The sequence below is a fragment of the Lemur catta genome, chromosome 11, assembly GCF_020740605.2.
Source record: "Lemur catta isolate mLemCat1 chromosome 11, mLemCat1.pri, whole genome shotgun sequence".
NCBI classification, from domain to species: Eukaryota; Metazoa; Chordata; class Mammalia; order Primates; family Lemuridae; genus Lemur; species Lemur catta.
The window spans coordinates 20,912,190-20,925,961 of NC_059138.1; positions in this window are offsets into that span (position 1 = coordinate 20,912,190).

A 13,772-nucleotide genomic window follows, 5' to 3' on the forward strand; every position below is an offset into this window, starting at 1 on the left:
TGAGATTCAGGGACATCATGTAACTTGCCAAATGACATTGTAATAATTTGTGGTCCCAACAGTAATATTTAATTTATGTCTGCTCTATCATTTTTCAGGTTGACCCCTAACTCGATGTTTAGAGTTTGGCATCTAGAATAGGACACAGAAGAAAAGCCCAGATTGAATCCAGTTCAGAGGAAAGCTAAGCATTCAGGCTCAGGGGTCAGACTGATCAATTTTAAATCCTACCTCTGCCCCTTTATTGTGTGGCCTTGGCATTAGGAAAGTGCTTTTTTCCAAAAAATGCCATAAATTTACCTTTATTAAGTAAATTAAGTTGGGTCCAAACAACATAATAAGTATTTATGCCCTAACGATTTAGCCATTAAAAAAAATAATGTACGTACATTGAAAGAAAAAAATATTTTTTATTTTATTCTAAAATTACCTCAATTACTTGTTAATGGTATATCTGTGCCTGTTGGGCATCGTACTACTTCTCCAACTTTGGAATCAGATTGAATACCACCACACTCATATCCTGTCCACACTGATTTTCATGCTGAAAAATCCAGGTTTGCAAGGCATTGCATCATTGGCAGGAATGTAGCGCCGTCTACTGTACAAATGGTGGACTACGGTAAACTAGTACAGTAGTTCGCGTGGTCTCCCGCAAATGCCAGGTATTGCCGTGTTTCCCTGGAATTTTTCAAATATCGCGTGGAATCTCTTTGAATTCGCTGTGGCAACGTGGAGCGCCTTAGTGAACAGCTTGGGGATTGTGGTATTAGGAACTATCCAGGATCAATTTATCCTTTCTGTGCCTTGGTTTCCTCACCTGTAACGTGTGAATAATATAAGACTTAGCTGATGGGATTGTGGTGAGGCTTAAATGAGAAGGTGTTTCTAAAGCCCCTACACAGTGATGCTTGATGTGTTACATTAGAAACACCCACGGGAGCTAATAAAAACACAGACGTCTGGAACCCAATTACAGATCCTGATGTAACTGGCTGGGGAGGGGGGGGGCCCAGGCAGGAGGAGTTAACTGTTTTAAGTACTGCAGGAGATCTTAATGTGCAGCCAGGGTTGAGAATCACTGACATAACACATATTAAATAAGATATTTAAAAAAATAAAACTGATATTTTCATTATGGTTAGGCAGAGCGAATGCAAACCCAGGTATCTGAAGGCCTGGGTTCTAGAATTTCTTTCCCATGTACTGGCTGTGTGGTCTAGGGCAAGTCATTGTCTCTTAACCTAAGTTCTTCCACGTACAATGAGGATAATAATTTGTGTCCAGTCTCAATTCACAGGATTCTCATGGCCTGTGAAATAATGAGTGTGAAACTGTTCTTTAAACTGTATGGCACTGTACTGATGTAAGGCATTGTTGGGAAGTAGATGTGGTCTCTTTCCTCAGCTAGTATTCCGGAAAGGCTTCCAAAAACCCAGGAGACTGAAGACCACTGTCCCTTGTTGGTCTGTATGCCATGGAGACTCCTGCTCACCCCCAGCGTGAAGAGGGAGAGGGATGCCCTGGCTCACCCAGGGCCCCTTCCAGTGGGTGAAAGCTGAGAGCCCACCTGGGCAAGGAGTCACTGCAGTACTGAAAAGTCCCAGAAGGGGGCAGCCCTGTCTCATTCCCAACATGCGTTTAAGCACAGCCAAGCCAATTTGTTTAAGTGCATGTTTACAGATTTATTTTTAGTAGGCACTGTACTATAAAACATAAAGTAATTAAAAACTCAAGAATTAAAGCCAGAACCACAATGTAAAAACTGTACATTGTAAAAAAATGAAAGCTAATTTTGAATTTGCTTAAGGTTCTTTGGCAATAGATCTTAGCAAAAAGTTTCTCTGGAATTCTTCTTTTTATTTTTATTTTTATTTTTTTTTTGAGACAGTGAGAGTGTGTCTTGCAAAAGGTTTCTCTAGAGTTCTTTTTATTTTTTGTTTTTATTTTTAGAAAGAGTCTCACTCTGTCGCCCAGGCTGTAGTGCAGTGGCATCAGCCTAGCTCACTGCAACCTCAAACACCTGAGTTCAAGTGGTCCTCCTGCCTCAGCCTTCCGAGCAGCTGGGACTACACGCACATGCCACCATGCCTGGCTAATTTTTTCTATTTTTAGTAGAGACAGGGTCTTGCTCTTGCTCAGGTTGGTCTAGTACTCCCGACCTCAAGCAATCCTCCCGACTCAGCCTCCCAGAGTGCTAGGATTACAGTCCTGAGCCACCATGCCAGGCCAGAGTTCTTTTTAATCACCACTTTGACTTTGATTATTACATCTATATTCATACTAGACTCATATTTCATCCATGCAAATTAGATGTGCACATGTAATGAAATCAACAAAAATGATATAGTTATTGTAATAGGAGACAAAGCACTAGTTTTAGTGAATTAGCAGTAATACTTGATCCTTTTAATCTGAACATAGCCCAAGGTCAAGGGAAATGAAGTTCCAGGCCCCCAGAGCTCACTCTCTGCAGAGTCTGTACGAAAATGCACAAGGCTTCTGTTTAGCTCCAGGTATCAGGGCAATAATAGCACCATTCGTTAAGCAGCTACTGTGTGCCAGGTGCCCCATTTACAAACTGCTGTTTCTCATAGCATGTTAACAGAGGTTACTAGCATCCTCATTTTCCAGAAGAAACCACTCAGAAAGTCTGTCCACGCACACACAGCTGATATGGGAGGAACTCAGAGTTTCGGCCAGGCCTTCTGTCTGCCAAGCTCGTGGTCGTTCTGGCTGTTCTAGTCCCAAAACGTTTGGCTGAGGGACTCTCTGAGAGCTAGTCCAAGGCCTCAGGAAGGACCATGCAGAACTGCCTTTACCCAGAGCTCCCTGCCTCCTCCCACATGATCTGCCCTGTGGTTTCATGACCCTGAGGTTCAGGGTGTAGCTGCCACCTACTCCCAGAAATGGAATCAGGGTGTGGCTGGAATAAGAATACGAATCCAAGGAATTGAGTAAGGGGTGAAAGGGTTGAATTTTCAGCCCATTTGTTGCCAGATGTAATGGGAACCATGTTTATAGGGCATATGAATCCTTCCTGACTCTAGGAAGAAGGGCAGCTGGAGGGCCTGTCTGTACAGTTGCGGGGCCTCTGCATGCAGCTAAGGCGTTCTGTGGCAACTGTGAAGAGGGTGTTGAAAATCCTGGACAGAATTAATCTTTGGAATAATGCAATCCCTTATAAGAACCCCTTTTCACTTAGTGTTGCCCTGTGCCTTCTAAATAGTCAACAGTGATTTTTAATGCACACGGTAGATGTTAAAGCTGGGCACCAAATTTTTCCTTCTCTCTGCCTTCTGGCCACTTGATAGGATTGCACTCCCTGGTCCCTGGCCCCTCATGATTGGGTGTGGACATGGACTACAGTAGGTGTTGCCAATGGGATGTTAGTGGAAGTGACGTATCACTGCCTGGCTGGAACATTTGATTGACTTTGTGAGACCTTCAGAGCTCTCTTCCCCTCTGCCACAGCTAGCGGTAATGTTCCAGATAGAGGCTGCCCCACCAGCCTGAGTTCTGGGGGCCCCATCTGATCCACAGTGGACATGTAGAATACACGAGAAATAAACCTTTATTATTTTAAGCACTGAGACTTCGGTTTTGTTGTTGTTCTTACTGCACTATGACCTAGGCTGTCGGCTAGGAGAGCGTATTTACCAGCTATTTAGCAATGTGCTCTGAGTTAAGGCGGAGTAAATGAATGGAGGAGTAGCGTGTGTAGTAGAAAGAGAATAGATTTTGGAGACAGATAAAGTACTGTTAAATATCAGCTCTGCCACTTACAATGTCTATGATTTTTTTTTTTTTTTTTTTGAGACAGAGTGTCACTTTGTTGCCCGGGCTAGAATGAGTGCCGTGGCGTCAGCCTAGTTCACAGCAACCTCAAACTCCTGGGCTTAAGCGATCCTACTGCCTCAGCCTTCCGAGTAGCTGGGACTACAGGCATGCGCCACCATGCCCGGCTAATTTTTTCTATATATATTTTAGTTGGCCAGATAATTTCTTTCTATTTTTAGTAGAGACAGGGTCTCGCTGTTGCTCAGGCTGGTCTCGAACTCCTGACCTCGAGCGATCCACCTGCTTTGGCCTCCCAGAGTGTTAGGATTACAGGCGTGAGCCACCGTGCCCGGCCTACAATGTCTATGATTTTAAGCAAATTTTAAAACCACACCTATCAGAATGGCAAAAAACAAACAAACAAAAAACCCTGACCCTACCAAATGCTGGGAAGGACGCAGAGCCACTGGAAGTGGGGGTGCAAAATGGTGTGGCCACATTGGAGAATAAGCCGGCAGTTTCTTATAAAATTAAACATATGCTTACCCTATGCCCCACCAGTCCCACTCCGACTTACCCAAGTGAAATGAAAGCTTCATTTTACACCAAAACCTGTATGTGAATGTTTGTACTATAGTGGCTTTATTCCTAACTGCCCCAAACTGAAACCCCCCCACATGTCCTTCAGCTGGTGAGTGTTGGACAGCCTGTGACACATCCATATAACCAGCTACTGCTCAGCAATACAGAGGAAGGCCCTGCGGGGACAGAAACAACAGGGGTGAACTGCAGGTGCGTTGTCACACTAAGTGACAGGAGAAGGCTCCAAAACTTTATTGTATGATTCCACTTATAGGACTGTCTGGAAAAGACAAAATTATAGGAACAGAAAACATGTTAGAGGTTGCCAAGATTAGGGTTGAGTGGGGTGGGGGGGGCAGGACCGTTGACTCCAAAGGGGCAGTGTCAGGTGGTGGGGACTGTTTTATATCTTGTTTGTGTTGGCCATTACATGATGCTGTACATTGTCAAAACTCAGAACTGCATATCAAAAGCAGTGAATTTTACTGTATGTAGATAAAAAATTTAAAGTGAATTAAAAACCAGACATAAAAGGCCACGTATTGTTTAACTAATATGAAAAGTCCAGAACAGACAGATCCATAGAGACAGAAAGTAGATTAGTGGCTGCCAGGGGTGGGGGAGGGGGGAGTAGGGAGTGACTGTTGATGGGTGTGGGGTTTCTTTTTTGGGGTGATGAGACTTAGACAGTGGTGATAGTTGTAAACCTTGTGAATATGCTAAAAACCACTGAAAATTATATACTTTAAAATGATGAATTTTATGGCATGTGGATTATATCTGAAAATTTTTAAGTGAATGAAAAAAAATTTCTCAGCCGGTTTCTTCAGCTATAAAATTAATACTCGTACTTCCTAGGATTGTTGTCAGCGCGGTGAGGAAGACTGAGCAGTGTGTGTAGGACGCTCAGTGAGAGGCGGCCTCCCGGCCTCCCAGTTCCGGCTAAATCACTGTGTGTGGCGTTGGGGAAACCAGTTCACTTCACCGAGCCACATGTTTCTCACTTGCGAAATGAGAGAGTTGGATTAGACGAACTCTCAGATTCCTCACAATCTGGTAAGGACCTCTATGGCATGCCTTGATCATGAAGACACTAAGAATCGTGGCTTGTGTTTGTGTAGTTCTTGTCATTTTTCAAAGCACTTTCAAGTAACTGACTTCATTTGTTATTTCAGCTCACATTTCATATATTCTATCCCAATGACAGTCTTCAGAAAAATGGGTGAGCTGAGGCCGAGGTGTGACAGGGCCAGAGCAGGCGAAGCCGGCACACTGGACACGCTGGCACAGCGGGGCCCCTGTAGAGTCGCTGCAGAAGCCCCGTGTGCTCACGAGCGCCCACCCCAGGCCAGGACGAGCGCCAGGCCCTCCCTGCTCCTGTGCAGCACGCAGGGAGACAGTGGCAGCGCGGCCAGCGCACGTGGGGGGGCTTGTCCCAGATGTCCCTTCCAGACCCTCCCCCTGCCGGCTAGGGTGCTAGGGCCACAGAAACCCACTCTTGCAGGCCACCACATCCTACATCTGTTCTCAGTCTTAGGAGAATTTCCTTGGTTTTGTTGGCTAGCAACTAAACAGGGCAGTATCTCACAGAGCTTCGAGACTGCAGATATGACGTCCTTTTTCCTTTTTTTCAGCTTATGAAGGGAGAGAGAGACCTAGGGCATCCTTCCTCCCTCCCTCCTGCCTTCTCTCTCCTCTCTCTCTCTGTCTCTCACACACTCTCTCTCTTTCAGGCCTGCCTGGGAGGTGGGGTGAGATTGTGCCAGGGGTCCCACAGCCCTGACGGGGGTAAAGCCCACGTAGGACGTATAATGGAAGGGTGACAGCAGCATGAAGGGTGCTTCTTATGATCCCAACAAGATCTCACCTGGCCTGGGGCATCGGGCCCACCTCTGTACCTTCAAGGGAGGTGTCGGTCGCCTGCTCCCCTCTCAGCCCTCGGTGGCTCTGGGCTGAGCTGCAGGTGACCTGAGGGAGGGGAGGCGGTGCTGTGGATCAGCCCAGAGGCCCAAGTCCCCAGGCAGGAAGCCCTGAGCACCCACTCACACCCACTTTAGGGACCGAGGGGTAGAGACAGGAGCACAAGTCATTCCTCCCCGGCGTCCCCTCGAGGGCGCGAGTAGGTGCGGCAGGAGGGAAATGCATCAACCGTGGGAACCATGAGGGTCTCAGGCCTGGAAGCAGGGTGGCAGGTGCCACTTCCAGATGTGCCTTTGGACTGATTCGGTGAGTAGGAGGCATTGTCTGGGGTGCAGGGAGGCTTGGGGGAGTGAGGTGGGCCTGGGACTACCCCTCCTGTGGCTGGAACTGTACCTTTTCCCTCCCTCCCCCAACAATGGGCCTTCACCACAGAAGGAAGCCCCAGTCCTCCTCCCTTCTCCCTGCCCTGTTCTAAAGCACAGCAGCCTTCCTGTGCACTGGGGCCTGGCAGCAGCCCCTAGGGGGAGGCAGGGGGTTAGGCAGGCAGGTGGGGCTCTTTCTGAACTTGGGGCTCAATTACCCTCCTGAACCCGGACCAGAACATCTTCCCCTCTCTGCCCTCTGGGCACCCTTTGGACTGAAAAATAACCCCAATAGCAACTTCCAGTCCAGGCAATGCCGGGGCCAGGCTGGGGGCCCGCCCTGGTGCCCTGGGCCCACACTGCAGCACCAGCACCCCACGTCCCTCTGCCTTCAAGCCCTGTGTGAGAGGCAGGAGTGGGTTGGGGTGAAGGCCAGGGTTTGTTGTGGCTCTGATAATGTCAGGGCCTCCTAGGCAAGAGAAAAGTGCAGCTTGCACATTGCTTACATTTTTCTTATGAGGCCGTGCTGGGAACTGGTTGGGAATAAAAGTGAGGGAGGGTGGGCACTCTGGCCTCGGAGACTGGCTGTTGGTGCCCCCTGCACCCCTGGGGGCCAGGGCAGGGCGTTTCAGTGGGGACCCAGGGCAGAGGGTGCTGTGGGCATGGGTGGAAGGAATTGCTGCATCTTGGACTGGATATTTCCTGGATCAGGGACCCCCACAGCTGCCCCAGCTCTTCATGAGCCCAACTTCCCCCTCAGAGGAGGTGCAGAAGCATGCACAGCCAGGCGACGCTTTCAGGCTACAGTGGCCCCCTTACCCTTGGGGGATACGTTCCAAGCCCCCTAGTGGATGCCTGAAATCGAACCCTATATATACTATATTCTTTTGATCTGATGACCTGGATGGCTCCTAAGTGACTAACAGGCAACCTGTAGACAGCGTGGATACACTGGAAAAAGGGACAATCCGCGACTCGGACAGGATGGAACAGGATGGCTTGAGATTTCATCCCACTAGTCAGAATGGCACACAATTTAAAACTTACACATTTTTTTCCTGGAATTTCCCATTGAATATTTTTGGATGGAGCTTGGTTGGTTGCAGGTAAACGAAACCACAGAAAGTGAAACTGTGGATGGTAGGGGGGCCACTGTATTTAAGATCTACAGGCCAGCGCCGGGACAAGGAGGGGTGAGGGAGAGGAGTCACAAGGCTGGTGCCTGGGACCCTGCTCTCTCCCATAGACCCCATCCCTTGGGCGTGGGTGGCTGGCAGGGGTGGGAGAGAGACCCAGGCTTGGGCCCCACCTACTGCATGGCCCTCTCATCTCTGTCCGCTGAGCAGGAATTGGGGGTGGGGGGCAGCCCCTGGCAATCCACATCTTTCCTTCCCCAAATCCCATCCCCCTCTGGCCTAAAACACCTGCAGTTACTCTTCCTTTCCTTCTGCCCTTCATTCTCCTTTTCTCCTTTTTCTGACCGCTTTACCTCAGGGTCCCTAAATGCAGAATGGAGAGCAGTGACACCAGGCAGTCAAAGAGACTTTCAGGAACTGAGGTTGTGTAATAATTCCCGAGGGACCTTGACTGCTCCCTGCTCCTCAGATTTGCAGCAGCCTGTGCCTCGGAGTGTCTGAGTGGGAGTTCCCAGGTCTCCCTTCACTTCGCCAGGGGATGTTTCTCCCCGTGGCCCTGCCCTGGCGACACTGAACACGTCTGACTTCTTCATTTCCAGCGACTGCGGCCGGAAGCTGTTGTGTTGCTATTGCGTCAGCAGCTTCTCTTCCTAACTGTTCCATGCTCCCTGTGTATCTGTGCTCTTGAGGATGTGATTCCGTTTTCCACCAGCCTCTCTCTCCATTTCTTGTTTAAGAAGTGTGTGTGTGTGTGTGTGTGTGTGTGTGTGTGTGTGTGTGTGTGTTTCTATAGGGTGTCCTTTCAAATAAAGAGACAGTGATGTTCCAGAGTAGGACAGAGAAGAAAGCCTTTGTTTGGCTCCTGCTGGCTGCTATCAGCACAAGGTGGGGGTCAAGGCTCAGGTGAGGTAGATTCCACTGGGGGAAGGTCAAGGCCTGGGCAACAGGTGGACTGGCTTCTAGCCCCACCTCTGGGACAATCACAGGACCTTCTCTCAAGCTTCCTGCACTTTGGTTTCCTCATCTGTCACACGGAGATAACATTACCTGCCTGACCCAACCCACAGGCTGTGGTGTGGAGGTGATACTCCACCCAGGGAGGTCTGCTCACTGCTCCCAGAAACCTCCTAGCTCGCTCCACCTCAGCACCTTGCCCACATTCCCTCCTTGGAATGTTCTCCCTAGCCCCTTCCCTTCCTAGATCCTAACGCTTCTTCAAAGACTCAGTCTAATGTTTTATTCTCTATGGAACCATCCATGAATATACTCCAGCTCATAGTGTTGTGTCTCTTCTTTCGACCTCTATTACACTCATAGTTGGCACTACCCAGTGAGCATGTCATTCTTACATCAGGATTTCTCAACCTCAGCACTATGGCCATTTTGAGCTGGATAATTCTTTGACGTGGGTGTTTCCCTGTGCGTTTTAGGATGTTCAGCAGCATCATTAGATGCCAGCAGCACTCCTCAGGTTGTGACAACCAAAAATGTCTCCAGACATGGCCAAGTAAATCCTGGGGATAAAATTACCCCCAGTTGAGAACCGCTACTTTATATTGTTATTTAGCTATTAATGTTTCATTTCCCTGGCTAGATTCTGCTGAGTGTCCTCACGTGCCTAGTGCACTGTCATACATGTCATGTGCTCCATAATTACCTGTTGAACAAATCAATACACTCTTTTCAAGCATTAAAAGTGCAAGTAGGCCGGGTGCAGTGGCTCACGCCTATAATTCTAGCACTTTGGGAGGCTGAGGCAGGAGGATCGCTTGAGGCCAGGAGCTTTAGACCAGCCTGAGCAACAGTGAGACCTCAGTCTCTACAAAAAATAAAAAAATATTAGCCAGGCATGGTGGCTCATGCCTGTAGTCCCAGCTACTCAGGAGGCTGAGGCAGGAGGATCACCTGAGCCCAGGAGTTTGAGGCTGCAGTGAGCTATGATCCTATAAGTATATTTGATTCATATACTTTTTTCAAGCTGAAAAGGACTTTCTACATCATCTAATCCAATAGTCTCATTTCTTAGATGAGGAAACTGAGGCCCAGTGAGGAGGCATAGTTCTTTCGTGTACAAAAATTGAAACAGTCCATTGTTCTGATGCCTTTAGGAAGATTAAATAGTTTTGCTTGAGTTCTAATTTCTTCCAATAATTCCTCTAGACCAGGATATCTCAATCTTAGCATTATTGACATTTTGGGCTGGATAATTCAAGGGCTCCCCCGTGCATTATAGGATGTGCAGCAGTGTCCCTGGCTTCTACACACTAGATGCTACTAATATGTCCTTTCTCCCCTCAGTCTTGACAATAAAAATGTCTGCAGACATTGCCAAATGTCCCGTAGAGAACAACTGGTCTAGATATATTTGCAGATAAAATCCCTTCATATGAAATGCTGAGGCCCTCAGGTTATGTCTTCGTAATATGGTTGTTTTAATGAATAGTTTGCTAGCAAATCTCATTTGTAGCCAACAAGCTCTGGAGATAACACAGAGCCACTCTATAGTGAGTGCCAGGTCTCAGTCACTACTCGAGCCCTCTCATTATGTCATTATGTATGTGTGTTCATGTATTTATTGTATTCTGCCTGCTTTCAGGAGCCTTTAAAGTGGTCCCAACTCATTTCCTTCTCAGAACACCTGGCCCTGTCTGTGCATTGTCCAGGCATCTGCGCTGTGTGGAAAAGTGTCCTTCCCAGTCAGAACCCTTCTCACATTGTATTCTGATTGCCTGTTTGTCTCTCTGTCCTATTTGGCCCATGACAGTAAAAACAATGGACCATCTTGTTCACCATTGTACTCCCAGCATCTAGTTGGCACATGGGAGGTGCCCAGTAAACATTTGTTGAATGAATTTGTAATAGAAATTATATATTGTATTTAAGTGTAGGTCAGAAGAACAGAACTTAGCTATCTATAGCTTACAGGTTATTTAGTTTAGTTTACAATAATCATTGCTTGTGTTTATTAAGAGCCTGCTATGTACCTTACATGTGTTATCTCACTAATCACAAGGCAACCTTATTTAACTCCTTTTGAAAGATGAGAAATTGGGCTTCAGAGAGAGTTTACGACTTGGACGATTATATAGTAAGAAGCCCCTATTCGGACCTAGGCTCACTTAACTGCAGGACTGAGCCCTAGTCTGCCTTGATATATGAGGTTTTTTTTTAAGTTGATGGAAAATGCATATTATGAAAAAAACTACACATGCATTTCAAAAAATTTTTATACCAAAATAAACTACTAACTTGTTATAACATATCTGAACAGGATTTAGTCTGCAGCACTCAGAAGGATAAGACATCAGTTTGAAAAGAGTCCCTATTAGAGCAATATGAATTCTGCCAAAATTTAAAGCAAGAACAAACATGAAGTGTATGGTGAAGCAGGAGTGGAAGAACGGTGAAATCACTCATGCTTTAGAAAAAGTTTATGGGGACAATTCTCCAAAGAAATCAGCAGTTTACAAATGGGTAACTCATTTTAAGAAGGGACAAGAAGATGCTGAAGATGAAGCCTGTAGCAGCAGACTATCCACATCAATTTGCAAGGAAAAAAGTAACTGTGTTTGCACCTTAATTGAAGAGGACTGATGATTAACAGCAGAAACAATAGCCAACACTGTAGATATCTCCATTGATTCAGTTTACACAATTCTGACTGAAAACTTAAAAATTGAGCAAACTTTCCACTCCGTGGGTGCCAGAACCATTGCACCCAGATCAGCTGCAGACAAGAGCAGAGATTTGAATGTAGATTTTAAACAATAGATCCTGAAGCATTTCTTTCAAGAAGTGTAACAGGAGATGAAACACGCCTTCACCAGTATGATCCTGAAGACAAAGCACAAGGTGATGGCTACCAGGAGGTGGAAGTGGTCCAGTCAAAGGAAAAGCAGAATGTTCAAGAGAAAAGATGATGGCAACAGTTTTTTGTGATACTCAAGACATTTTGCTTGTTGACTTTCTGGAGGACCAAAGAACAATGACATCTGCTTATTATCAGAGTGTTTTGAGAAAGTTAGCCAAAGCTTTAGTAGAAAAACGCCCATGAAATCTTTACCAGAGGGTCCTTCTTCGCCATGACAATGCTCTTGCTCATTGTTCTCATCAAATGAAGGTAATTTTGTGAACATTTCCATGGGAAATCATCAGGCATCCACCTTACAGTCCTGATTTGGCTCCTTCTGACTTCTTTTGCTTCCTGATCTTAAAAAATCTGTAAAGGGCACCCATTTTTCTCACTGCATTATCATGGTTAAATTCCCAAGACTCTCAGTTCTTTGGGGATGGGCTAAATGGCTGGTATTATCACTTACAAAAGTGTCTTGCACTTGATACAGCTGATGCTGAGAAATAAAGTCTATATTTTTATCTTTTTTTTTTTTTTTGAGACAAGGTCTCACTCTGTCACCTGGGCTGGAGTGCAGTGGCGTCATCATAGCTCACTAAAGTCTCAAACACCTGGGCTCAAGTGATCCTCCTGCCTCAGCCTCCTGTGTACCTGGGACTAAAGGTGTGCACTGCCATGCCCAGCTAATTTCTCTATTTTTTATAGAGACAGGGGTCTCGCTGTTGCTTAGGCTGGTCTTAAACTCCTGGCCTCAAGCGATCCTCTGGTCTTGGCCTCCCAGAGTGCTAGGATTACAGGCAGGAGCCACTGTGCCTGGACTTCCATGAACTTTTTGAAGTCTCTTTGTACTATCTCTTCTGTCTACAATCGTAAACCTGTGTGATGGCTCTTTTTGTGTATGGAATGATCATTTTATGAACTGGGACCAGAAAAATGACGTTATCATTGTGTATAATTTAGATCAGTCCACCTTTGTCTCTTTGGGAGATCTGCAGAGACATGGAAATGATCTCATTATACAAAGTCTTGTCTATAATGGCATTCACCAAGATTCCACCTGTGGCTGGGAGTCAGAGAAACTATATTTTAATTCTGATTCTGGGGAGTGGGTGTGTATATGTATAGGAAACTACCACAAAAGATAAAGTCCAAGATCTTACCATTGCACAAATTCAATTTATTTTGGGAAATAGTTGCTGAAAAGTCTGACCCATAACTGTGGCTCCTTGGAATGCCTCTTAGCATCCCTAAATCACTCAGTGTTTACCATTTGTTCCCTTAGATTGCCAGATGTTGTTTTAAAGTCTAGATGCTCCTCAGTTTACAGCTGGATAAACCCCTTGTAAAGTCAAAAATTTTAAGTCGAACTTTGTCTAAGTACCGCCTGTACATGGTATAAGAATTATCAGCTGTTTATTTTCTATTCACTCTGTCTCCTCAAATAAATTACCTGAGGGCGGGGACTCTTACTTTTCCTTGACGTATTTGCTAGTTGCTCAATCACTGTTGACAATGGTAACAGTGATACGATAGGAAAAGGTGCGCTTTCTAGGCAGTAGATGTGAACAAGTTCGAGTTGATGGTGCGCTCTGCCCCACTCCCTTGCTATGGGGTACTCCCATAACAAGGCACCGTGCCCCCGCAACGAGGCAAGACTAGGTCCTTTTCCTTAAGGAAATTGCAGCCTTATCTGTTCTTCCTAAGGTAGTGGCAGGTAAGGGCTGCGGAAAATCTCCTTTCCTCCCATCTAAGGTGGCGTCTGTTGAGTAGGCAAAGGGAGGTGGGCAGTGTCCCGCAGCTCTCTCGCCCTGGCGCTGGAGGTCTGCGGCCGCCCAGTAGGAGGAGCCGCAGCGGCCCAAGCCGTCGTCGTGTGCGGCAAAGGAGCGGACACAAGCCGCGAGGAGACCCCTGCCTTTGGCATCGCCCCACGTCCCCGTCCTCTCCTGGCTTTCCTCTGAAAGAGCCAGAAGAAACTGGAAGGTCTGCACGGCGGGGAAGAGGCGGGGGTCCTTCACATTTCCAGCCTTGAAGACACACCCCCTCCGCCTTCCGATAGACCCTTGCTGAACCCGGGATGGGAGAGACACGCTGAGCCCCGGCGGCCGCGTAGCGGGGCGGGAAGAACTCGGAGCCAAGGGC